This window comes from Oryzias melastigma, linkage group LG5, assembly GCF_002922805.2.
Source record: "Oryzias melastigma strain HK-1 linkage group LG5, ASM292280v2, whole genome shotgun sequence".
NCBI classification, from domain to species: domain Eukaryota; kingdom Metazoa; phylum Chordata; class Actinopteri; order Beloniformes; family Adrianichthyidae; genus Oryzias; species Oryzias melastigma.
Genome location: NC_050516.1, coordinates 19662621 through 19688992, shown reverse-complemented (window position 1 = coordinate 19688992; position 26372 = coordinate 19662621). Strand labels below are relative to the sequence as shown.

Here is a 26372-nt window from a genome sequence, read left to right as displayed (position 1 = left end):
GTTCAACAGTCTCAGTTGGTGGTATCATCGTTAAACTGTCATTTCACCAAATGCAGAGAGCAAACAGCAGGATGATACTGGTATCATGAAGAATGCATTCAATGCTTGAATTGCACTTCACTCCTCCATTCATCTACCCATGCTGTTATCCAAAGTAATGCAGACTGTTCCCTCCGCGTAACAAGGAAAGTACGGGCCGAACAGCATGATGGATCACGCTGTAAATAGGTGAGCTGAACACTAATATATCCACCTTAATGAGCATCGCGGAGGCGCGTTCTGCCTCCACACATTAGTTTTTGTCAACTTCAGCACAACTGACAGCAACAAATCCCACCAAACAACAACGGAAGTGCACAATTAAGAAACAGAGCCGGCGCAGCAGCAAACAGCCCGCCAGGTTATAGACTGTGCCAATCAGTTAGTCCAACGAACCAGAAAAGACGGATGAAGCGTGCACTCCATTCACCAAGTTTTGAAGACTATTTACTTTGTGCCCAGAGAACAGTCAATAGATATTAATCACCACCATCATAATGATCATTTTCCACTGAGTGCACCCCTTCATCTCAGGTCAAGTTTCACACAGACAATCAATTTTTCTGAGAAGTCAGCAGGACTGCTGAGCTGACCATCATTCTGAAACAAAGCCTACTGTTGTGAGCGGAAAAAGCTTTTGTTGAGGAGTGTTTTTGGCGGAAATTAGTTTGTTTGATCACAGAACTATAATCAAAGATGACTAATGTAAAATGTCTTATTATTAGCATGTAGCATACATATTATTAGTATGCATACATCACCTGATACCCTCTGGCTTCACTTTGTAGAAACAGCTTGTTTCCCTGCAGCACTCTGTGATCTGTTAAAGAGAGCGGTTTTCCACAAAACTAATACCAGACATTAAGTCCTTTATGTGTAAAGCTACATGCACACCGCCCTTGGCAATCCGCATTCCAGCGACCACTTCCATTTAAATGTGTATTTTGGTTTTATGCATTGCTACTCAAGTTTCTAAAACCGCTTGAATGCATCTTTAATGTTGAACCAGGTTGAACTTTGACCAATCAGGGACTCAGATTTGGCAGTGATGTATGGATGGCATCCCTTTCATTTCACAGAAGTGCCAACCGTTGATCATGGAGGAGAAATAAATATATTCAGTTTGTGCCCAGGCACACCAAGTCTTTCATACATTGAAATAAAGCTGAGAAAGAAAAAGCCTAGAGCAAGATCCACAAGATTTGCACTGCTTTAACATTTCACACCAAGCCTCTTCCAACTGTTAAGCAAGGGTTAATATTGGGTAGTGACAGTCCAGCGTGAACACCATATGCTAAATGCACGTCACATACCAGATGTGAACGTAGCATCAGGTAGACAGTCTCCATGCGTTCAGAAAACATTTTTTCTATGTTTGGGGAGGAAGTTGTGCATATAGCTCTATTCATGGAGGTCTATTTATATTGATGTGACTATTTTTAACACCTCTATATTACAAAACATTAATTAATATCATATTCCTTAAAAAAAATCCCCTTTTTTATTGCCTACTATTAGAAAATGTATGCTTACAAAATGCAAAAGATTAATATATTATATTTTTCAAATATTTTTCAAACTTTTGGACTTGTGCGCCACAAAAGGTTCTAAAATTTGGCTAAAGGGCCGCACCAGAGGCAGAGGAAAAGAGGGATTTGGTAATCAACCTCAATAAATGAAAAAATAATAAGGCACTTGGAGAAAAACATACTTTAATTTTGATTTTAAAAAAGTTATATATATATATTTTAAACCAGATACTGGAGTTTTTAAGTTTTTATTTCTAAACTTTGACTTTTGTTCTCTTTTTGGTGCCAATTGTTCCTGTGGGTTGATGTTCCTCACAGGAAAATGTGAACTTAAAGAACTGCTGCGTTCCTATGGTGATGGAATGATCAGAAAAATCACTGTCGACTCGGAAAACACACAACAACGTAAAAAAAAAAAAAACTCGTCCAACACCACATGACTGCAGAATTATTTTCTGCACCTTAACCCTTTAACACCGGAGCTCCAGTGTTTATGTTCTTTGCTCTACTGTAACTTTTCAACCGTTAACACAATCAACATAGTTTCAGCAGACTGTGAAGGAGAACGCCGATATGAGATCCTTCTCTCCTTCAGAATCTACTGGATTTATGTTGATCGTGTTAATGGCTTAAAAGTTATAGTACGTTAAAGATTTTGTGTTTAAGCGTCACCGGTGATACCTGTGGTGTTAAAGGGTTAATAAACGTAAAAGTTTCTGTAATGCACCATCTAGTTGGAGACACCAGAAATACAAAAAAAAAATAATAATAATTAGGATTATTGATATAATATAATTTGGCGGGTCAGATTATGTAGTTTAACGGGCCGCATGTGGCCCCCGGGCCGTAGTCTGCCCACCCTCGTTCTAAAATATGGTCCTACTAAGGAAAAAAAAAGGTAAAAGACCAGTATTGCAACACTTAACTGTCAAAAGAAAAGCTATTCTGGCGAAACATTCTTCATTTACCAACCAATAGTTTCTAAAAATGTAAAAAGGTTCATTTTTAGCAATAACAGCAGTCTGGATGATCGAAATACTATTTCCCTAAAGTTGTTTGTAAATATTCTACTTATCAAATGCGGCAATTTGTCAATTTTCTATTTCTTCTTCAAGACAACACCTGAAAGGAAGCAGTCTGATGTCAAAATAAATTTGTAGGAAGACCATATTTTCTATCATAAGTGTTTCTCTGACCGAACCCTGTAACTTTGAAAGCAGGTATGCATGAAAAGTACACAGAGCCAGCACCTGCAGAAAATCTATATACTGAGCACCTGTAAGGTACTGTGTATTCTGGGAATTTTTAATTAGCTCAATTACTCTGCAATACATGAGCAGGAACACCTGCTACCATAGCACAAACTGTAGAGCACCTTTGCTTTAATTATAGCTACGAATATGCATATAGATTATTCTCCTTTTTTTGTTCTTTTTCTGCCTTTTTACTCAAATGTCTTTTACTTATGTCAAACCCATACAGATCAAAGCAAAGCCTTCCCTGCAATAAAGGCAAGTCCGCCTCCAGCTCAGAGGTTCCTTGAGATAAGCATCAGATCTTGACAGTGAGGACACTCTTCCAAAGCTGCTGGTGGGAAATGCATGGTCAGGGTGTGGGCTGGACTTTTCTTTTCTTTTATCAGCCACAGCTCACCAAAATGGCAACAAAATGAGAAGACAACAGTAAGAAACTCAATTCATGTCAGCAGAATTTGTCATCAGAAACTACATTTTGTGAAATTCAATAATGATCTAAGACATAAACAAATGCAAAGTAGAGAAATAATGAAAATGGAATTATTGAATGACTGTTTTTTAAAAAAAAAAGTCCTCCCTGTTTGTTGCACAGAGTCTTAATTGGAATTTGTTTCAGAAACTTGTCTCCTTTTGTTTCAGTCTAACCACATCTTTAGAACAAAAAGTGATTTTTAAATTATCGTCTTGAGCCGTTCCTGATGAACAACACAGCAGGTGCAAACCCTCCCAAAAATGTGCTGCTTCTCACAAAAAAACCCACATATCAGAACCTTCCAACATTTCAGCGAGCAAGTGTTGATAATGTGCAGTTGTCTTTACCGCGCAGCCTTTCACACATCCTTTCAAACGAGTAATTGCTACGTGACACTTTGGCAGACAGCACCACAATGCAATCTCAAATAAGATAATGTGAAAGAAAAAGTAGCAGACATTGTTCGAGGAAAAAGATGTCTTCTCCAGAAGAGAATACTGCCTTTCTGTCTGCATTCATGTCACAGTTCAAACATCAGTTTGCACTGCCTTGCTTTCACAAGCCGCCTTGAACACTGTAACTGTCTACAGGGGCAGGAGAGACAAGGATGTCACTGTTTTTTAGAGCAAAGAGCTTGACTGCTAATGATAATTTTTTTCTTACTTCCTGCAAATAAAGGTAACAAGTCATTTCCTGTATGACGATACTTTATTTAAGAAAAGCACAGCAGTTTCAATTTTCTTTTTGTTTGGCAAAACAAAATTAACAGATACTATTTTTTACTTTCCATAATTCAACTTTTGTATTGTCAACTGGTGGATTTGTTTACTCATTTGTATCTTTTTTTATTTTTATTATTTGTATGTTTTTTGCTTTTTTTTTAATTTCCATTAGTTTCTGAAATTACTTTAACCAGTAATGATTACAACATCAATTCTGTGTTCAAAATACTTTTGAAGTAGCAGATAACCCTTTGGTAAACCACAAAACATTTAGACTTATAAATAAGATCTGTTTCAGATGAAAAGAAACAGAACATTTGAGATAAACTGAAAGATTAGAAAGCTAAAAATATCAATTTATCTCAGAGTCGGTGGCATTTAAAATTTTGAAACCGTTCAATTTTTCACTGCCATGAACAAAGCTTTAAATCGAGATAGCACCAGTGATTAGACATGTCTAAAAGAAGTGCAGAGTTATACAAGCAGAACCATATAGGTCAGTTTAGATACGACTGTCTGGAGTTACACAGTAGAGAACATCATTTCCCTAAGAGCCTTCTCTCCTGGTATTAAATTGCTCCTTCAGTTTTTCAAAGAAGGCAAACATCCGCTGTGCAACACCAAAACAGGATAGAGTGTCAACAGCTGTGTAGGAAGATGTTACAAAGAATTAACATAACTTTTTATCAGGTTTATCATAATCATAACTGCAGATAACTCAATTTACACAACTTTAATTCCTTAAATTTGATCAAATGTAGCTGAGGTCATGCAAATGCACTGTGGATGCAGTGTGAAGCAAAGTGAATTTACATGCAGATTCACCAAAGAGAAGGAAAAGTGTAGTGTGCAAATATGGTTACATTGCACAAATATTAATATATTGCCATCCTCAAAGTTTTGAGTTAAAAGATTTATGTTCCAGGTAAAGCTTTTTTTTGTTTTTTTTTATAATTAACCCATGGTGTGTTTATGTATATAGTAGTAAATGTTGTCATATAGCGCTATACTGCCTTCTTAAAAGGCCAAAGTGCTTAACAGTTATAGTCCCATTCACCCATGCACACACTGGTGAACACTGACGGTAATCTATAACAACCAGGAACAATGTGGGGTTCAGTGTCTTGCCCAAGGACACTTTGACTCATGGGTGGAGAGCGGAGCCTGCAGTCTTCTGATCAGAGGTTGACTACGGTCAGGAGTCAGCACTCTGACTCCCCCTCTGGTCACCGCCATCTCCAGAGTATTGACTGAACTACATCTCCCAGCAACCCCAGCGCACAGTTCCTGGAGGCTGCTCAGCTGTCTCTCATTTGACAATCACCCACAGGACACTTAAGCACTGCACAGAGCCTCTCTCAGTGCGAAGTATTGTTCGTGCCACCTCGCCTACATTACTGAGCGTTTCTATCTGGACCTGATCTTCTGTTCCTGCTTTATCTCTGATTGCTTGCTGCCTGCCCTGACCCTCGCCTGGACTGTGACAACTCTAGTCTGTTTTTGGATGATCCAATGTTCATGTTTGACCTCTTCCTGTCTGACCCGGATTTAGCTTTGTCCACTTTTAGCTTTGCTTTGTTCCTGTCCGAACTAATAAACCTGCTGCACGTGGAACCAGCTGTCTGCCCGTTCGTAACAACCACTCTTCCTCTGCACTATGGCTGCCCCATATATGCGTCTGTTAGTAGGTTAAATCTCAACATGAATAGATGGACTTAGATTTTTTTTAAGTTGAAGATGACTTACCTCTTGTGCAAGATGCTTCTCAATTCTGAATTGAGAAAGAAATATAAATTGAGAAAACATCTTGGATTGGAGTTAAGAGATAAAATATCTTCATCTCAAAAAATAAATCCAGATTACCTTTTTTTCAAAATGAAATGGAAGATCTACTTCACTTCCAGGCACGCTAGGTCTCTACTTTACATATCACCATCAATTAGGCTTTCATTTTGAACCAGTAATGAATTGTTCACTTTATTCTCAGCCAATCAAAATCATATATACATTTTTAAACTGCTGGAGGGTTGTCTCTCTGCATGAAGAATATGAACTTACTTCATGAATATCTCTCACAAATAGCCCTTTCTTCTCATTCCCAAGATATCTCCTTATTGAAATACATCATTTAAATACAATGCAGTGATTTTACATTGAACTTCAAAAACAACAATATCCTCAAATGCAACTTGGTATTGAAATCTCTTTTAATAACAGTAATCCTGCTAAAAAGCACAGTGCAGTGTGAACAAGGTCTCCGCATGTAATTATTTTCCACATTCAATCTTTAACTCAACCTATGATAAAGATTTTTTCTAGAACTTGTGACATCTATCAGACTTTACAAATATCACCAAAGCAAACCTTTATTTTGTGTATCTTAAAGAGAACCTGCATTTTCTGCCACAATGTTATTACCATCATAATAGAGGCATCAGTTCCATTCTCTTTTAGCTGCAGTCTGAAACAATCAGATGATGCAACAGTAAGCTTGCTCGGGTCTGTTACAAAGTGATCCTTAAAGCTTCTAATTTGTTCATCGGGACAACAAGAGAAAAAAGACAAATCAATCCTTTCCCACTGAAATGAGTATAGAATGAGTCTTGAGATAAAAGGAGACATCACCAAGCACTTGCATAAACAGTAGAAGCTAAGATACACCAGTTCAAAGTACAGACATAAGAAGCAACAGTAATAATTTGCCCTTTTTCTGTCATCACTGTTGTCATGGAGAAGATCTGAACTTGTCATGATGTTAGAAGGTTTAATGCTGCTTGTTAGGCCTGTAAGGATCCGTGCATGGTAGACGTGTGGGAGCTGAGTCTCTTTTGAAGCCTTCCTCTGGCAGCAGGAGTGCTTCAGTAACTCGTGTTTACAGAGAAATCTCAGCCATTATTACTCCTAATGCAGTAATTTACATTTGATCAGTGGACTCTAATGGATCCAACACTCGATATCCTCCTTTTTGGAAATCAATGGAAATGAGGATACAAGTGTTTTTGATCTTGGAGCACCCTGGTTCCCTTTATGATGGCTCTCTGAGCTCACAACAATGATCATTATCATGATTGCTTGCGTTGCATATGTTGGTCATATGATTATAAGCCACATTTAATATTGGTTTTCTGAACAACCAGCTATTTTTGTAAAATGATTTACCTTTTGAATAGTCAGAGGAAGCTTTTAGATACAAAATATTTTGTAATTTATTAAGTCATAATGTTTAAACACATAAGTTTTGGAAAGTACTGTTTCAGCAAGTTAATTAATTTTCAAAAGGGCTGAGTATCGCCAATAATTTCAAGAATCAATTCCATTTGATTTACCAGAGCCAAGTTCAATTCGACAAGTTTTCTTTTTTTTTTTCCTTTCAATCCACTCAATTCGATTCAGTTCAATTGTGAGTTTGCACATATAGACACATTGGTTTAGAAATATATGAATAATCTATATATATATATATATATATATATATATATATATATATATATGTTTTGACGATTTTTATATTAATCTGATACAGTTCACATACTGTAAAATGCATAAGTGAAATTTTAATAAGATTATTAATAGCATACAATGTTGGATGGATTCTCAAATGGCGAAGCTTCAACAATTGTTCTGCCTCTCTTGGAGGGTGTTTCAGTCTGGCCACTAGGTGGCGATCCCACTATGGGATTACACCTTATTCCAGAAGAAGAAAGTATAAGCAAAAAACAGGGCTTTAGACCATATATGGTTACTTTTAAAAATGTTTCCTCAGAAGAGTTTGTAAAATTCATGCCTGTGAGTTTATAAAGATGTTCATTTAGTCAGAAATGTATGTTTAAGTCTCCCTAGCGATATTTCACCTTTAAATCAATTTAGTGCAACATAACAAAGAGATTCACCAGATAGAATGTTCTTTTTCTTTAAAATGATTGCATTGAGTATTCAAGAGCGCATCATGATGCCGTGTAAACTCTGGCAAAGGCTGGACTCTTCCTGCCCTGGTCATTTTCCTTCTGACATAAAGGCCAGAGCATGCTCTCTGAGAGAAAAAGCCTATAGCTCTTGCCTTTTAATGAAAGGTGTTCATCATCACCTTGTCAGCAACAGTGTGTGACTACCACAGGTTGATGCCACTTAGTCTCCCTGAGGGGAGCTTGTGCTGTCAAGCTGAATTTGCAGTCCTGCCATTTTACTTTGACAGACGAACCAGGCTGGACAGGACGGGAGAGCAGAACCACATAATGGGCCCTGCAGTCGTCTTCCTCTTGAAAATGTGAATCGGATGACATTTGGGTCTTCTTTGAGTCCTTAGCTGTGTCTTGTTCGGCTGCGCTCGCCATACTGTGTTTGTGTCAACAGATGAATCTGGGCATTACTTTCACTATCACTCACCACCTACGCCGTTACATCACAGTCCTGGAAAAACCCTGAAAAGTCAGAGTGGCCGGTCTGTCTCTTGGCTGCTATGAGGGAGTCACTTTGCTTTGCCCCAGTTCCCCTCGCTGACTGAGCCCTGATGGCAGGCGCGAGGGTGGCCGCGGTGATGCTAACCGACATCCTTAGAAGCTGTGATTACTATCAGAGCTTTGTGGGCGGGTTGGCGAAAGGGTCTTAGTGGTAACAGAGGGATGGAGGCCATGTCTCACAGGGATGTGCATTGTCCTTTTAGACGCTCAGGAGCCCTACACCAGCCATTCATAGCAGAGAAATTGCTGACAGTGCTACAGGGAGAGGAGTACACCGATAGAGAGAAATGAGGGAAGTGAAAGTGTGCAGCAATTCCTGGAAGGATTCTAAATTCATCACATGGTCCTGCGATCCCTGTAATGATTCAGACACATCCCTACCTCATCCCTCATGCTGTAATCACTGTGTAATTACAACTATTTGCACTAAATTATTCACCAGTATCAACCCCTGAAATAACATCCAGCTCTTGTGGAATGCATTCCCCAAGGTTTTCCACTGCAGACTATCACACCACTTCAGTTTCCGTCAGGTCAACCAAAGCACTGAGACAGAAACATCCTGCAATATAATCCTTTGACCCGGGACCCCTCACAGCAAGCACTCAGAGTGTTCTGTTTGAGTCTAAAGGGTTTGGTTAAACTGCATAAAACTCTGCCGTGCTCCTCTCTATCCTCCGTTTTCATTATCAGTCATCCATCCAGACATAAAAAAGAAGGTCCTCATCCAAAAAAAAAAGAATGCCAAAGCCCCAAGAAGCTCAATTACTTTCATCTCTTCAGTAACTCCCCCTGATTTCCAGTTGAGTCCCATATTTCATCTCTCCTGTAAAGAATGGGTTTTCTGACTGTGAACATGAGAAATGCAAAAGACTCAATGTCTAAAAGAGGGGGCAGCTTAGCCCCAGAAGATCACAGCAGTGGCAGTGAATGCATCAGAAGCCAGCTGCTGTAGGCGAGCACTAGTCAACAATGCCTAATGTGAGCCTTCGGTATGCACGATGTTAAATAGATTGTGAAAATGCCCCTTTTTGTAACTGTGATGGAGCTTTTCATTAATCTTATAGCTGGATTCTGCCTCCGCAAAACAACGAGCATCCCTTGCAGGAAAGACGAGACACCCACGGTGGGCTCCAGGGATCTCAGATGAGCTCCCGTTCAGCCCAGGGGCTCACACTCACTGTCTGCCCCCCTGGCAGAATATACATGCTTGCAGAAACGTAAAATGTGTCATATATGCAAAGTGCTGCAGTAATTGTCTTCATGCCTGGGCATGTAACATTTTCTGTGAGCTGTTACAGAAGTGTGTGCCTCTCAACACCATCCACATATGCTTTTTGTGCTCTTTGTGCAAAGTGTGGGTGGATGCGGTTGAGACAGATTTTCACAGATCCCAAATCATATTCTGCTTTTAAATGTGAGCATGTACAGAAGCTGGTCAGAGATGTAGGGGTTTTTTTCTTCTTTTTTTTTTATTTTGAGAGACCCTCGTCAAAGGTGTGCCCGTGCTCAGGCAGTAACAGAACAGAGTATAAAAAAGTGTGATCAAGCTGACGTATTATTTCTCCGAGATGTGAGGAACGGAGCAAGAACAGTTCACAAAACCCCTCTGTATTTTTTTCTCTTCTCAATACCTTTTCCAATTCTTTACAAGTTATTTTCCACTGTAAATTAAAACTTGTCTCCAAGATATTGTGTTCATTCATGAAAAAAATATCTACTATGATTCATTTCAACCTCAATTTGAAGCCAAAATTACACTTTTTGAGCTGCAGGTGAGTAAAATAACCACATAAACGAAGTCCTGCCGGTTAGCCTCCATGTGCCTGAATGCACATCTATGTCACAGATAACAAGTTTTACTTTCACACGTAGGTGTCACTGATACTTGCAAAGGGTGCGTTGCAAATTCAAAATAAAACAGGTTTCATATGTCACACTGTCATTCTGTCGTGATCTTTTTAAAAGGGAGGCAGTTTAATCAGCCGTTGCACTGTTAAATGAATCACCACAGGCCATCAGAGGATTTCTTCTGTGTGCCCGGAGATGCTAATTTTAGGGCACATCAACCATATACCAGCTCGCCTCGTGTTCTGTCAATTCTAAAGAACCTGCAACATGCTAATCTCATGATAGCTGGGCCAGCAATCTATTTTTGAGCAGAGCTCTTTCTTCGTTTTTAATCAAACACCTTTCTGCCAGCAAGCAGAGTGTGACTGAGAAGCAGAGCAGCTTCTACGTAAGAGGGACCCAACATCTATTCATGAAGTCACTGCTTCTGTTTTGGCCTCTTTATCAAAGTTGTGCTGTCACAGACATGCTTAGTTTTGCATCTGGAGTCCTATGAAAGAACCTAAAAATTGCATGAAGTACCCCCAGCTCTTGTCGTGTTTAGGGGATATAAGCAACAGAGAGGAAAGATGAATATTGTCAGCACAGCTCCATTACAAATTGCTGCACCGACCTGAGTTTAAATTCATTTAACAAACATGTCACCGTGATTGAAGAGAATTTACGATTTTAGCCTAAACCAAAAGTGGAATATACTTTTTTTTGTGGGGCCTTCCACCAAAAATACAGTGAAGACACATCTGATACTAACACATTTCTGGATTCTAACCTCCACTGTTGTGGAGAAACTGTGCATTGCATGGTCTCTTTTAATGATCAGCAGAATTATCTGCTAATTCTAGTGGAAGCGACTGCTCCAGCAAATTTAGACTCACATTCAAATTGTTCTTTTCAGATATTGATTTGGCAAAGATTTTACGTTGGATACCCTCCGTGACACAAGGCTCTGTATTTATCTGCAAAAACAACAAAATTAGCAAAAGCCACATCTCAGACACAACAATCTTAATTTGACAGTTTTAGTGTGAAAATTCATGACAAAAAAAAAAGATGGCAACAAACCCGACATAAAAACGTGCAATACAAGTATTTTGGAGTTCTTTGAATTAAATGGATGTTTATATCCAAGATGTACCTTCGTTTGTAAAATTATATGAAGATATTGATATAATGTGTAGGTTTCCTCAAAAGTAATACTGCAGGAAAAAACAAAAGTCAGAAAAAAAAGAGTAAAAAAGTTTTACTTTTGTTGTGTTGCCAGATCTTCTTCCCTTCTTTAAAATTAAGTCTTTTACTTTAGATTTAAGATAAGAAGGTTTGTTGCATAATAATGGGACACCATTAGCCTGTAGTGTAGCTTTATTATTTCTTATTTATTAGCCTTATTAAATCCTCAGTGCTTAGGACGTCTGCTAAAGGGGTGACTGTTGTTTTTCTAACTTTTCATTTGATTTTTTTACCCCTATAACAGTGGAGTTGCTGTTGGTGATGCCTAAAAATGACACATAGTTTGACAAACTGCAATTCCTCAAGCTTTTATCAACAGGAATTAGCTGATTCTGATGCCAAGAAAAGTGACTTTTCATATCAGCTTTACACTGATCTGCAACACATTGACGTAAGTGCTACATATTGGCGCAAAGCTGTTTTTCTCCACTTCAAAATCCACTTCAATTAATTGCATGAACAGTTGAAGAGATACGATAGTCGACAAATGTCAATACTGGGCAAACACAGGTGGGGTCACCACGGAAACTGCGGACAAACTCTTTTGGGGCCTACATTTTCTGCATACTTTTAGACCACATGGGGCTGACGCGCCCTTGCTAGCTGGGTAACAAGAGCAACTAAAACCTAAATATTGTTGTAGAAAATACATATTTTCATGGAGCACTTAAATGACTTTATTAACCGCACAAAATTGAAACTTCTCAAGCAACATCTCACTTTTTCTGAATTCATTTCTAATTACATAAAAATTATTTTTCTATTCAAGGTGATGCTAATTTACTGTAAGTGGTTTCCCAAATTAGTGACAAATGGCATGAAGGGGTTAAAATGTGCCATAAAAAATATACTGTCTAAAATTGTTTTCACCAAAGCAGCATAACTGAAAAATGTAGTCCTCTGCATTGATTTCTAGAAGACTGGAAGTGCACTTGTGTTCCTCCATGTCTGCATGCATGAGCCATGCTTGTTAATGATTTATCTCTGTCTATCTAATGTATCAATTAGTCCGTTTGGCTAACAGCCTCACCTCCTGAAGGTGGCTGTATCAACAACTGTAAGCGCTGCCCCCAAGTGGGAAAAAGAAAAAATCTGGAGCATTTAAGACACATTCGACAAAAAAAATCTAGATTTCTTTTCCCATTCTTAAGTGGCTTGACATCTATCCTGTTATCACAGCTCTCACACACTTGTGTTGTGACAATTAGAGTGGCAAGAACCCCCAAAGAGCAGCAAAATGCTCTTTTACCTTCTTGCGTTGAGCTTCAGGCATGAAAAAGTGGAGCAGGAGCTTGTCAATAACACGCTTTTTAAATAATAAAAGACAAGAAATTACTCCAACCGCCTTTGAACGTGATCTTGGGAGAGAGGGAAAGTTAGCACAAATGGAAGGCACAAAGTGCAGTTCATCGGTGATAACAGAGAACTCCCACACACTAAGAGGTGGAGGGAATATAGGTGCTGATAACGTGCACACATAGCATGCTGAAGTGCAGCAAAAACAATCATCTCCCCATCTATCTCTGTGTCTACTTACCTGTCTTGGTGCAGTGATAGTGTTTGCCTGCTCTTAGGTTCTGAATAACTAGTGTGTGGCAGCTCTTTTTTTCACCATTATTTCATTATGCAGGTGAGAAACAGGAGACAACAGAGCAGCAGCACACAACCATGCATGGACAGCAGGAAAAGAAATCATAGGTGATTCTTCTGGAAAATAGGAGGCATCGGCGAGCGTTAATATCAGCCCTGACACAGTCCTCATTCCCAGCCAAGCCTCTCATCTCTGGCATCATTGTAACTGTCATTCTTTAGGTGTAAAGGGATGAAAGCTGAAATAGGCTCCACACAAAAGTCTGCAGCTCCCATTTTGTGCTCACCATCATTTCATGTCAAGAAAAGGACGGCATTCATGTGCCTCTCATTAATATACAGCATTTTGCATCGGTCCATGTGTGAATTTTAATGAGGTTTATAAATGCAAAGGTGAGAACAAGTGAGAGGCAAACAGGGAAGGGAGGAGACTGGGAGGTTGGCACAGGAGCAGGTTAAAGCGGGATGTGACTAATAAAGGGGCTGTGCTGTCGTCTTACTGTGGATTTAGTCTGACTGATGAGGAGCTCACGCTTTGCACATTCATCTGCTCATTTGGTGGCTTTTGTGTCGCTATCTGGGCTTTGTGCAAAACCTTACCAAAATGTCATCAGCACAAGTTATCTCTTATCTGGAGTTGCAAAGATACATTTAATAAATTTGACAAGTTTTTTTTTCAATACTGATGGTGTGTGAAGTTCAGAAGAAGAAACTCTGACATCAAATATTGTATCTGTCTTTGACATTAAGGATTTTGTTTATCAAATCAGAACAAACTCTCAATAAAAGCTTAGGTGTAAAAAAATTACCTCCAAAGGATTAATGTGAGTGATGAAACGGCTACCCAATCTCACATCAAAAGTGTGAAGCTGCCACATTAGCGCACACCACAAAATGTATTAGTTTAATAAGCGTGGCTCCACATCTGCACTATTCCACTCTGTTCTCGGAGGAAACTAAAAATCCAGTGAAACTGAAAATGGATTCTATAGAAAAATCTCACCTTCATAAAATGACAACAAAAGTAAATCATGGTAAGATTGTGGGAAAACTGTGTTAAAAGGAGAAAAACAGAACCAGATGTCGCACTAAATGTGTTGGTGCAAAACAACTGAAATGTATCCATCCGCTTTCTATGAAGGTTTTTCCTGTTTGTCTTACGAGGCTTAATGACTCAAGCTAAACAAAAACAAACGCTTGACTGTTCAGACTGGAAACGTCCACTGGTCTGGATCGAGTTTGCTTAATTTGGTCCGGATCAAGTCCTGAGCGTGCATCTGGCTTTTACTTTTTGGCTTATAAACAAAACCATGTAACTAAAGATCTCTTCAATCGAAGACGATTATGTGGGCGGGGCAATGCAACAAGAGAAAGAATAATGGAACTTCTATGTTTTGTCAGGATAGTTCACTTATTCAAACTTTATATTTTGATGAGCAATTTTGAACGTCTGTTTCAACGTCAGGTACAACACTGTTAACTGCTAAGTGAAGGACGAGTGTTTATGACATTAAGATTACACGGTGAGAAGCAATGTGTATCGCCACCACCATTCCCTTCTACCTCCCAGTACAGATGTGGTAATAACGTTGAGATAATTAAAAAAGTCAATCTGATCATTTAAAACCTTCATGGTGAATTCACTAACAATCTATTCATTTCTTTTCAAAACTTTGACAATAAAATCATAAAAAATCTGACATTTAAAATGACTGAAACAAAGAAAGAAAGAAGCCCTTGGAAATATTGGAGCCGTCAGAGTCACAGCATTTTTTATTGTTGTTGCTGATTGGATTGGAGAAATAGAAATTGTTTTTGATCATTTTGCAGCTGTGAAGCCGACTCTCAATAACATTTCATGTCACAGTTAGGCATAATGATTACAAGAGTAATGCATTACACTAACACATTACACTAAATGATGTCATTCATTTGTGTAAGGCTTTACTAAATACATTTTAGTATTATTTTATTTAGTACTCAAACAAAAGTGTTAGTAAATGTTTTCCAACAGACAGTAAAAAAGTTATTGTTCAATGAATCATGATTTTGAACCGCTAACAAAATATGCCACATTTTTTTTTGTCAGTCACTTTCAGCTTTTTATTTTTTTTTTTGCTTTCTCTAAATATTCTGCTTTAAATTCACTGTTTCACTTTGTAAACCAACATTTTAATTGCATTGTTGCATTTCTAATAACTCTATCTAGTGATTTTTTTTCTCTTCATGTTTTTTATTATAACATTGTTTGTTAAACTTTAAAAAATATATTCATTCCACCACTGACATTTATTAGAAAAATAAAGATGAAAAATGTTGTTGTTAGTTTTCCTAAATCAAAAGTAATTAACATCTAAACTAAATATGCAGCTCTGTATCTTTGAATAAAGGTTTATCTAAAGAACTAGGAATCAGAGAGCGTGAGAATGAAGTGAAAAACAGTCTCAGTGCTTCAAGCGATGAACAATTTGTGCAACACTAATGACCGAAGCCCTCCACAGCAATAAATCTGAGAGTTATTTGAAGGACTGATTTCACCCTCGCAACCTCTTCAAGGTGTGCCCCCTTTCCCAGCTGATGGCAGCTAGGAGAGAATCAACCCCTTCTGACCCTGAGCGGGGATAAAGCGGGAATAGAGAATGGACGGGCTAAATGAGCGGACTCTGACACGAATATTTTTAAGACTTGGGAAAAAAAAGGACCTCGACGGCAGATTCGTGGGGCGGAGGCAAGATGCTTTCAAACCTTAGCGTAAGATAATGCGCATAATCCAGTGCAAAGATGTTAAGTGCACTCATTTCACACTCCATTTCACACAGTGCCGCCCCAGGAAGAATCTGTGTGTATGATGACTCAGGAAACACACAACATCAGTCTTCTGCAACCTCCTGCTGCTGCTCCTGTCAATTGTCCATCTTTTCTTTTTGTTTTGGAATGCAGAAAATGCAAGGAAAATTGAAAAAAAAAACATGTATTTCATAAGAGAAAAATTGTATCAGGCAAATGTTTTACAAACATCAATCTTTCAAATTGTAATATTGGTCTAACTTGGTCTAGAAATATCAGATTAGTGGGGGGGGGGGGATTGCCAAATGTTCCACCAATTTGGAAGTCAGATTTTCACTCATTTCTTATTGAATAAAGTGCCTTAAAAAACAATAATCTTTTTTAAAAAAGAGCATTTATACAAACATTATTTATATAGTCAAAACTATTATTTCTCTGTAAATATATAGAGCCTCCTGCAAATCCAATATCACACATGCATTATAAATATTTAAGCTTTTTGGAGTATTTGTTAAAACAAAAATCAAGTTAAGCACAAAAACTGATCAATAAAGATGAAAATCATGTTTTTTGAGTTTTTAACATGTTTGTGTGGCATTTTTCTTTTAAAAGGGAACAAATGTAATGAGAAATCATTTTGTTTTTCCATTTCTGAGTATTTATCCTCGTCAATCACACTGTATCAGATAGATTCTGTTTGAATTAATGAACTTTCTTTATGTCACAACAGCTCTGCTGCTCATGTGCTAAACTCCACATCAGGCCTGGCTAGCGTGTCTAGCTCAGGTGTCAGAGAAGAGAAGATGGCATCTTCCCTTTGACTGCGGCCAAATGAGCTGCTTGCATGTCTGTGGTCAAATCAGACGTCACTGGATTTTTTGTGCGAGTTTCATACAATACTTATGGTAGCAGGGCTGAGAAAAAATCTCCATGAGACTCCACGGAGCTTCTGGATGTGAATACGGAAATGTGAACGGCGACTCATTTGACCGCAGCAATGTCAATAAACATTTGATAATTAGTTAGAAGAGTCAGGAAGGAGAAAGAATCGTTTTTTTGTGGTAAGTTCAGTCCACGAAGCTCTTTATTTTCTCGTCCGAGCTGACATCTGGATCAAAACGACATTACCGATACTGCTTGACATTTCTATGTAGCAGCGGTGAAGATTTATCACAGAGCTATCATAATCAGATAGAGAGGATCAGGGGCGGGGCTACTCAGCTCAGCTCCAAAAGCCACACCCCTCAGAGGAGATTTTGGAAATTGAGGCTTCGGGTCATCGTTTAAAATGGCTTTTTAACCCATTTAGATTGTGGGATTTATGTTAAAAACGTCATAATCATAATCAAAACACTACTGGGAATGTTTTTTAATTTAAAAAAACTGACTTTAAGCGACTAAATGTAGGTGCTAAAGGCAATGTCAGTTTCAGAAAAGCTGACAAGTCAACAAAAACAGGGAAAGGCTTCTAATTGTTTTGTGATGGCGTACTGAAGGCATCTGTTTATGTGTAAACGGGGATTTTGACAGGGAGAACATTACTGTGAAGGTATCTCCTATAATCAGTGTATTTGTAGATTAGACTACCTGCTATCGGTTTTTCCCAGAGAAAAGCAGAGCTGCATCGGCCGTGTCTGCCATGCACGTTGCGTCTTTTGACTGGAACTGTTTGGGAAACCTCCCCCATTGAGCAGATGGTGTCTGCCGGGAGGAGAATTTAGCTGGAAACCTGGACTCAATACACTAAACACACATTTCCCCATTTCCACCACAACCCTTTGTAAAAGGGAGCCGTGCAGCTCCACTGGGAATTGAACCACGAGCCTGTTTTGACAAACAGTGCACGCGTTTTGTTTATTGCAGCCTATCTCTCAGATCCATGCAGCAGTAGATCTACAGCAAAAAAACAGCGGCTACTAGGGAGTCTCTCACAGGCAGGCAGGCTGGAGAATAGGATCAAACAACCCCTCCCATCTCCTGGAATGATTTCAATCATCACTTTGATCATTGTGCTTTCCATCAAATGAATGCAACTTGCTTGTTGTTTGACCTCTATGCCAACAGAATGAAATGTAAAAAGGAAATGCATTCTCTGGGCCAGCCGTGTGCTGCTGCTGACTCCTCGTGTATTATTGAGCAGTGAATGAGGCCGCACTATCTTGAAGCTGCTTACACTCCACCCCATGACATATTAAAGAGAACTTAGCTGAGAGCAAACCAATGGTCTTATGCTGACTCTGCACTAAACTAACTCGGAGGACAAGATAAGCCGGGCAAAGTTTGGAAAAGTAAATCCAAGGCGGTTTGAATAAGCCCCACGCCTCTCCAGCAGCCACCCAATCCCTCTCTGGGAAGATTTTTTAAGTACGCTTTGGTGCTAGAGCCAGGTGGGCTATTAGTCACCGCAGTATGGAGCACAACAACAAGAATAACCCAACATAAGACATCAAATCCACCTCACGGGAGCTCAGAGGGCTGGACCAGACTGAATTAAAAGCTCTCCTCTGCTGAGTCATACTTTTTAGATAATTACCTACTGATATGAAAACATTTCCTATATCCCACCTGGATGTTCGAGGGAATGCACACAGTGGCATTTTTTTTTTTTTTTTTGGGGATGCAATCATAGCAGTGTGAAGTGAACCTGTGAGAGTACTATAGCATCTTCAAAACCCCTTCTGGGAACACCTCAAAATGGAAGTGTTTCACCAACCTTAACTTCTAACCATTTTTTTCATAAAAGGTCTCCAAACACACGTGCCAATTACGCATGACGTGCATCCCTGTCAACAGGGGGCCATGCATGTATAAGTGAGGCCCCCAGAGTTTGCAGCGTAGGTCGCAGTTTCACATCAGCAGTTTCAAGTCTGGCTTGCATCCCCAGGAGAAACACACGTCTGCACACGCAGTGACTGACAATCGAGGGGTGCTTTCTCAATCCCCTCCTCCACCCCCCAGCACTCTCACAAACCACCACCCAGCTGGGGTGCTTCCCCCTACGTGAGTCAACTTCTTCCACGCCTGAGAGGGAGACACGAGAGGTGGGAAGGAGATAAATCTGAGGGAGCTGTGGTTGATGAAGCCGCTGTTTTGTCGCCCTCCAGAGACAAACTGTGTTGTTAAAAAGGAAAAGATTTATTCATGGTTTGGTTAATCTGCGCCTCCAAAGCTGCAGCTATGATTATATTAAAACCCTGAGGATGCAGCGGTTTGATGTTCAGTCCAACCTTTTTTTTTCATTGTATTCTGAGACTTCAGGCGCCTCTGCAGCGTAGCGAGGCGCGGAGATCCACACAAAACGCTGCGCCTTAACGCGTAAAACAACAATCGATACACTCAGTTCAGGGCGTTGCGCTCCTTTCACAGACAAAACGAGCATATACTTTTAAAACTGGCACAACTCCATAAACCAATCAGCAATTTAAGTATCAAACATCTCTTGAAAGTGTTTTATGTGCGCAAATGGTTAGTGGTGCCAATCTACAAACACGTTTTCAAAGCTTAAGACAATTCTGAGCCTTTTTCAGAGAAATGGAATGCAGCAGATAACCCATTTTTGCAGTCTGGGTGGCCATACTTACCCCTCTATCCTGTCCACGAGGAATTTACGCCCAAAATGACCCAAATTTTGGGGAAAAAAATGTTGACGTATCAGTAGAAATCCCGAGCTAACTCTAGATTTTTTTAAGGAACCCAAACAATGTTATCCAACATCGAGCTGCGTCGATCTCCCAAAATCACTGAAGCGCTGTCCACCAAAAAGTGGTGCTGAAAGTCTCAAGTCCCAACTTCGCGGCTGTGTGCAGATGAGAGACAAACACTCACTGGTGCTCGGGCGAGGAGAGAATCAGATTTGGACGGGATAATGGAGCGGAGACGCGCATCCCCACACCCGAGGCGAGAGCACTTTCCCACTGATAGACGGGAGACCGCGTGCGCCCCGTGCACTGCATGTGATTGATGTTAAAAGCATCGCCAAGCCCACCGTCTTTATAAGAGCAGAGATGCACCACCAGTGAACAGAAGAAACCGAATTGTAGCGCGCTGTAACTCCAGTGCGTGGAAGGATGAGACAGACAGACAGACAGACAGAGCTTGTGTGATTTTATTAAAATATTTAACGTCGATTCTATCACCCACTGCGTCGGATTTTATATTCCCCATCACCGAAGTGACAATCAAGCGAAGAAAAACACAAAATGTGACAGTTTAAGCAGAATAAAGTCATATTTTCAGTCTGGATCAATCGTTTTTTTCCCATTTTCTGCAGCGTACATGTGCTGGAAATCAACTCAGTATCCACTCTTGACAGTAGATCTTTTTTTTTTCATTATTGTTATTTTCAAAAGTATCCCCTTTCAGTCGTGTCAAACGGTGCAGGTGCCGCCGCAGCCTTTGCGGTATGTTGCGTCTCAAAGCGCTTGGGATGCTGTGCGTAAAACCATGACGAACATATCAAGTCCAATCAGTGAAAGCGAGAACTCAATCTGGACACTAGGCTTCTGTTTTCAGTGTTTTTTTATTGCTCTGAGTAAAAGCCAGCACTCTCTTCTGCAGCACAATTATGAAACTATATAACCAAGGGCATGTCTCTGTGTCCAACATCTTTTAAAGATGAGGACATCAAGAAATGTTAGTATTTGAGATCCCCATGCAGTTGATGCAACTTTGCCTGTTAACCTTCAAATATTTATGAGGCGAGCTGATGAACGACAAAAGACTTCCTTGTCAGGGAGCTTGTTTTCTCTCCTTCTTGCTCTGTCCTCTGAATATGAGCATCTATACTCTTTCTGCCTTCCTGGTCACAGGCCCTGGCGCTGCTGTGAAGAAGCTTTCACAGGTCTGAGTGGGTCACACCTGTGGAGTGTTGGACTCCACATCAAGGGAAAAAGCAGTGGCGGAGTTAGCAGTTTGGGGGCCCCAGGGGAACGATATCATGGGGCCCTCTGCAGCGGTTGTATTCCTTATTTCAGTCTAAAGCAACATTTAAAAAAAAATAGAAAAATATGATAAGAGAACATTTTCCACCTTTTCTCTCATTTTCTGTTCCTTATGTTAAACCAGAGAAGTAGGGCATTCAAAAAAGCATATGTATGAGTAATAAAGTCAGAAAAAAACCCTCAACATTTTACAAGTATAATATTATAAATGTATTACTTAAAATATTAAAATTTTACTTCGATTTTTTTTCAAATAAAGTTGTAATTTGTTGAAAAAGATGTACATTTACAAGAAAAACTTTACAGATTACGTAATATTCTTGAACATTGTGATGTCCGTCCCATTTCTATAAATGCTCTGCAACAAGTAATGTTGATTGTCTTTGATGAAACCTTTTTGTAAAAAACTTTTTACAACTTTTTCCCCAGAATTTTATGACTTTATTATTAGACAATGTTTTTTTTTCTATTTATAAATTTACAACTTTATCCTTGAGAAATGTTGACCTTTTTACCATAGTTTTACGACTTTATCCTTGTTACATTTTGAATATTTTCTCTGTCATTTTTTTTTCCTGTTTTGTCTTCCTTCACTTCAGGGAGTACAGTAAAAACAATGTCTTCCTTTCTCTTTACCGTTTTCTTTTTTTTTTTTTTAATTAAAACACTGAATCTTTCTGCTTTGTTTTTGTTTTATCTCTCTGAAAAGTTTCTCTGGACTAGCTAGCTTGCTAGCTAGCTAGCTTTCATTGCATGAGCAGTGTTATGCCATTTCAGGGATTTTTTTGCACAGTTAGATAAAAATAACGGACGTGGAAATAATTTTAGACATTATGATTAAGTATCTAGCTTGGGGATACATGTTTAGGGGCCCAGACAATCACCTACCTTTGTCTAAAAGTATGTCCACCACAGGTGAAAGAGTTTTAATGGGAAGGGTCACCATCCCTGTCGAGAAGAAAAATCACACTTTTTGACTTTTGTTAATTTTTCCATCTTTTTTCTTCCTGACAAGGTTGATAATACTTTATGATTGAGGTGTGAATCTATAAACCAATACCAAACTTTTATTTTATTTTATTTATTTATTTATTTTACACCTCCATATTGCTCTCCTGCCATTCAACAGTCCGGCCGCCGTGTCAAATGCGTTTGCTCACACTCAGCTGAGTCCTCACCGCTCACCGCTGCCAGAAAACCTCTGCAGATTACTTGTTTCAATTAGCTATGGGGTGGAGAGAATTTAAGCCATGTTAATTCCAATCACAAGTGCAAATCCCAGTCAAAAAGACCATTTCAGGCATAATCCCCCCCTACACTCTGACATCTCTCATTTCATGGGTACATTTGGGGAAATTAATGAAAATGCAAATTCGGAGGTTACAACATTTCTCTTCTATTGATAGATTTGAGCAAAAAAAGAGTAAAACTTTTATATTCTCTGGATGACTCCTAATGACTCTCCGCTTATGAGAACTTTGGCCCGATTTGTCTTTACCTATTCACCCACTCCTCATGTCAGAAGCCTCCTTTTTTTAATATTTCCCCGAAGAATTATTATTTCATTAGAATACTAAAAGAAAGAAAGACTTCAACGAAAGAAAAATGCCGGTGATGAAAAGAGAAAGACATAAATCCACCAGTCTGCTGAATGACTAATAAATTATAGCTTTTGTTTTAATAGCACTGAAACCGACAGTCTCAAACCTCCAGTGGGAAGAAAATAAATAACTTTGTCAGTCTATTTTCATGTAGCGCTTTTTTACTGACAACACACCTTTAACTCTACTCTTTTTTGTGGCTGGACTATATATTAGATGTGCTGACTGAGCTGTCAGAGGTTCTAAAGATGTATTTATGCTGACTATGAAAACTTAATCTGTGGTACAGGCAGAGAAAATCAATATGTTTGATCTGCAAATGACCTGTAAACAAAAGCAGCTCTGTTGTTTAAATAAAAGAACTGTCGAAAAAATATTTTTAAAAAAGGAAAATATAGGGAAGACAAGTAAAACATTAATGTCATGCAGAAGTTACTGCTTATATTGAGTGGTTAACACCGACATTTAATAAATGTGCTCTTATTTTACATGGATTTTAGCTTTTACATCTCATTGCCTTAGTTCTAAAGTCATAACTGCTGTGAGAGACTTAAAATTTGAGCTTTTTAGACTGGCACGATAGCGGTCTCTAGTGGCTCTAAACCTCAAAGATTATATAAATTTAAGTGAAAAATACGATTTAAAAAGTGTCATTTCAAAGAACATTTAAGTAAACGTGATTATTAGCATGTAAGTCCATAGATTATATTTGTAAAGTAACGATAGCTCTCTGTTTGGCCTGATCATACACACCGATCATGCTTTCCTTTGCTGTTAGGGACGATTTTATATGCCTATGACATGCCTGATTGTAATTAGTGCCTGTGCATAAATGAGTTTCATAGCTCTTGTGAGACCTCTGCATATTTCTCCCTCAGCTACTCTGACTTTTACACAGAAAGCAAATGAGATGCAAAAAAGGTCTGTGGAAAGGTGTTTGTAGGAGCCGCATGAAATCACAGAAGGCACATAAAAAGACATGAAAAAGTTGTCCTCAAAGTTTAATTAAGAAGTGGAGATTTATTGAAAGCATAAATATATTTTTTTTTATCTAAAACTATAAATTCATCAGGATACAAAAAAAAAAGATTTTCTAAATTGATTCAAAACATTTTTAACACAAGCATCAAGACATAAGGCTCTTGAACAAAAATAAACTTAAGAAAAGAAAGATTTCTGTATTTTCTTCTCTATTTTTTTTTCTTTTAGCATTACTTCGTATGTATTATGGATCATTATCATTTCAACTGATTTACTTCTCTTGATAAGATAACTTTTAAACATGGTTTAAATGTTGACAGCAAAGGTTCTGTTGAACTCTTTATATCAGGGGTGGGCAAACTTTTTGACTTGTGAGTCACAAAGCGTTCTTAAACTTAACAGATGGGCCTGATCAGATGGTTGGCGTGTGACGTGTTGGTAAGTGACCTCATATGAGAAAGAAACAACATGGAACCTTTACAAAAAAATTAGTTTTAAATAAAAAAAAATTAAATCTTTTTTGTTCCTATTTTAGTGCCAATTGCACCAATTGGTTGATGTTTTTGGGGAATAACACAGACTTAGAAAAACATTGTGTTTGTTTTGCTGGAATGAAATTAAAAATGACTGTCTGACTTGAAAAACACACATGAACATGAGGAAAAACAACAAATCGTCCAACAAAATATGAATGCAAAATAACATTCTGCACTTTAACAGTTTATTTGTGGTGCACCATCTAAGGCACGTGTCAAAGTCAAGGTCCGGGGGCCGGATCCGGCCCTCCAAATCATTTTATTTTATTGTTATTAATGGCCCGATGTTATCTTACGATTATTTCTAACTTGTATCATTTTGACAAAATATATTTTTATGGAGAGTAAAATATTGATAGTTATTTAAGGTTTAAGTTGATTCATTGTGGAATAATATTCCTGCCTTTTATTATTCATAATTATGTTAAAAACGCGAGATATTAAAGTTTTAAAAAAAAAACTGGCATTCTGCTAGTTTTTTTGGACTATTTTGGCATTTACTAAGATTTTTTAGTCTATTTCAGAGTTTAGCTAATATTTCAGCTACATGCTAGCTCTTTTGGCTCATTTAGGCTTTTTTTCAGTTTTTTTGGGCTATTTTGAAATTTAGCTATTTTTTCAGCTACATGCTGCCTGTTTTGGCTAACCAATTTTTTTTTTTCTTTTTTTAGTTTTTTTAAGGTTAATTTGGCATTTAGCTAATATTTTAGCTGGCTATCAACTTCAGCGTTTTCAGCTATCAGCACTAGAATCTTCAGCATCCAAATTCATCTTACAGTATTCACACTAGCATTATTGCTTGTAATGCTATATATCTAGTTCATAATTATGTTAAAAAGTTACAGTTTAAAAGTTTTTTAAATGAAGTTTTAGAGTGTTCAGTAACTGTTTATCCTGTTTAACCTAAGATGTGTTTTGGATTTTGGCCCCTTGTGTGATTGAGTTTGACACCCCTGATCTAAGGGGAGACACCAAAATTACAGGGAAATATAAAACTTCAATATGGATTATACTGTACATTAAATTTAATTCCAGTGTGGCGAGCCAGATTAAATGGTTTGAGGGGCCACATGTGGTTCCCGGGCCGTAGTTTGCCCACCCCTGCTTTATATAATACTCTGCTTCATTTCATAAAACACAATTTGCACAAAATCTTTAAAGTTTGCCACAACAGTTGAAACACTGATGGGTTTTCCTTATTCATAAGTAAAAGAAGTGTACGCAGCTAACCAGAATTCATCCCACAATGCTACATTTAGGTTTCATATGAAAGTTTAATGCTGATACATTTTATCAAGATGTTGATTCCTTTGAGCAGAGGTTCCAACGCAGACAGAACATAAAATAAAAAAGTAGGTTCTGTAAAGCCAATCCAAATCTATTCTGGCCGTGGGTAAGCCACCACAATCTTCTGCTTATTTAGTCATTAATGTGCATATTTACCTGCAGGGGAAAAGGTGCAGGTAAGGTTAATGTTTCCAATATCTTTGCAGTCTTCTATTAAACAAATGTCAGCTGCTGTGTAGCCCGTTAGTTGTGTAGCATCCTCAGGGACTGTCCTATTATGAGATACAGCACTAAAGCGGAATTTCTCAGCTCATTTACTTTTGCCACACTCTGGTGGTGACAGATCTGCTTATCTGCTGTGTGACTGCTAGCGCAGCGTTGTGTTTAGTTCACAACACTCCTTATTTAAATATAGAATAGAACTCACTAACTTCATCAGATTCGCACATCCTCTTTGAGCTTATAAAATAAACAGAAAGTTTCTGCAAACATGGAGTGAGTCATAGGCTTCAAAAATGTTGTTGTTTCTTATATTTCCTGGAAGGCAGTTTAACTTTGATAAATTATGCTGCCACCTTAAAATGATATGTCTTTGTTGCTTAAGTCTCGATTGATGCATAAATCATTTTGGAAAAAGGAGATGTGACTGATTGCTAACACAGTCTTGGCACAAAAGAAAGGCTAAAAGCAAAAAGGCTTTACTTAGTAAAAACTGAATGCATTTTACAAATAAAACAGAAGGGGAACCTTGATAAACAACAAATTACATGATCAAAAATAAAGATTTTTAACACCAAACCAAGGCATGCTAACACAGTCTGTCTAGGTTATTAGCATTGGGAGAATGGGGGACTGTGGATCTACGGGGCTGATTAGCAAACTGGAAACAAGTGAGCAGAGGGATGGAAAATATCAGGAGATCCTGCATGTGGGAATGCAAGTTAAGTGAGAGGAAATCACTTTAAGAAAGCATGGGAAAGAAAATGACTCAATTTTGCTAAAAACTATTTCACAAGTGGGCCAGACACTGTATCTCCAAACTCCAGTAGCTTTCTAACGTAATAACTGGAGCTCAATCAACACCGGAACTGACACCC

The 26372-nt window shown here is 38.4% G+C and overlaps 1 protein-coding gene and 1 long non-coding RNA gene across 3 annotated transcripts in view; one reads left to right on the top strand and one right to left on the bottom strand.

Annotated features, from left to right (window-relative positions):
* LOC112145406 (metabotropic glutamate receptor 4) overlaps positions 1–20227 on the bottom strand; it is a 186692-nt gene extending 166465 nt beyond the window's left edge. The window contains exon 1 of one of the 2 annotated variants that reach the window (XM_024270600.2): positions 19512–20227. The gene's annotated coding sequence lies outside the window, so the exon portion shown is untranslated. The remainder of the gene's footprint in view (positions 1–19511) is intronic. The other variant, XM_024270601.2, reaches the window with a different exon arrangement.
* Positions 11778–13708, top strand: LOC112145407. Its single transcript, XR_002919068.2, has 3 exons — positions 11778–11944; positions 13184–13251; positions 13366–13708. It is a non-coding gene; the product is annotated as an uncharacterized LOC112145407 (long non-coding RNA).
* Positions 20228–26372: the final 6145 nt, after the last annotated feature.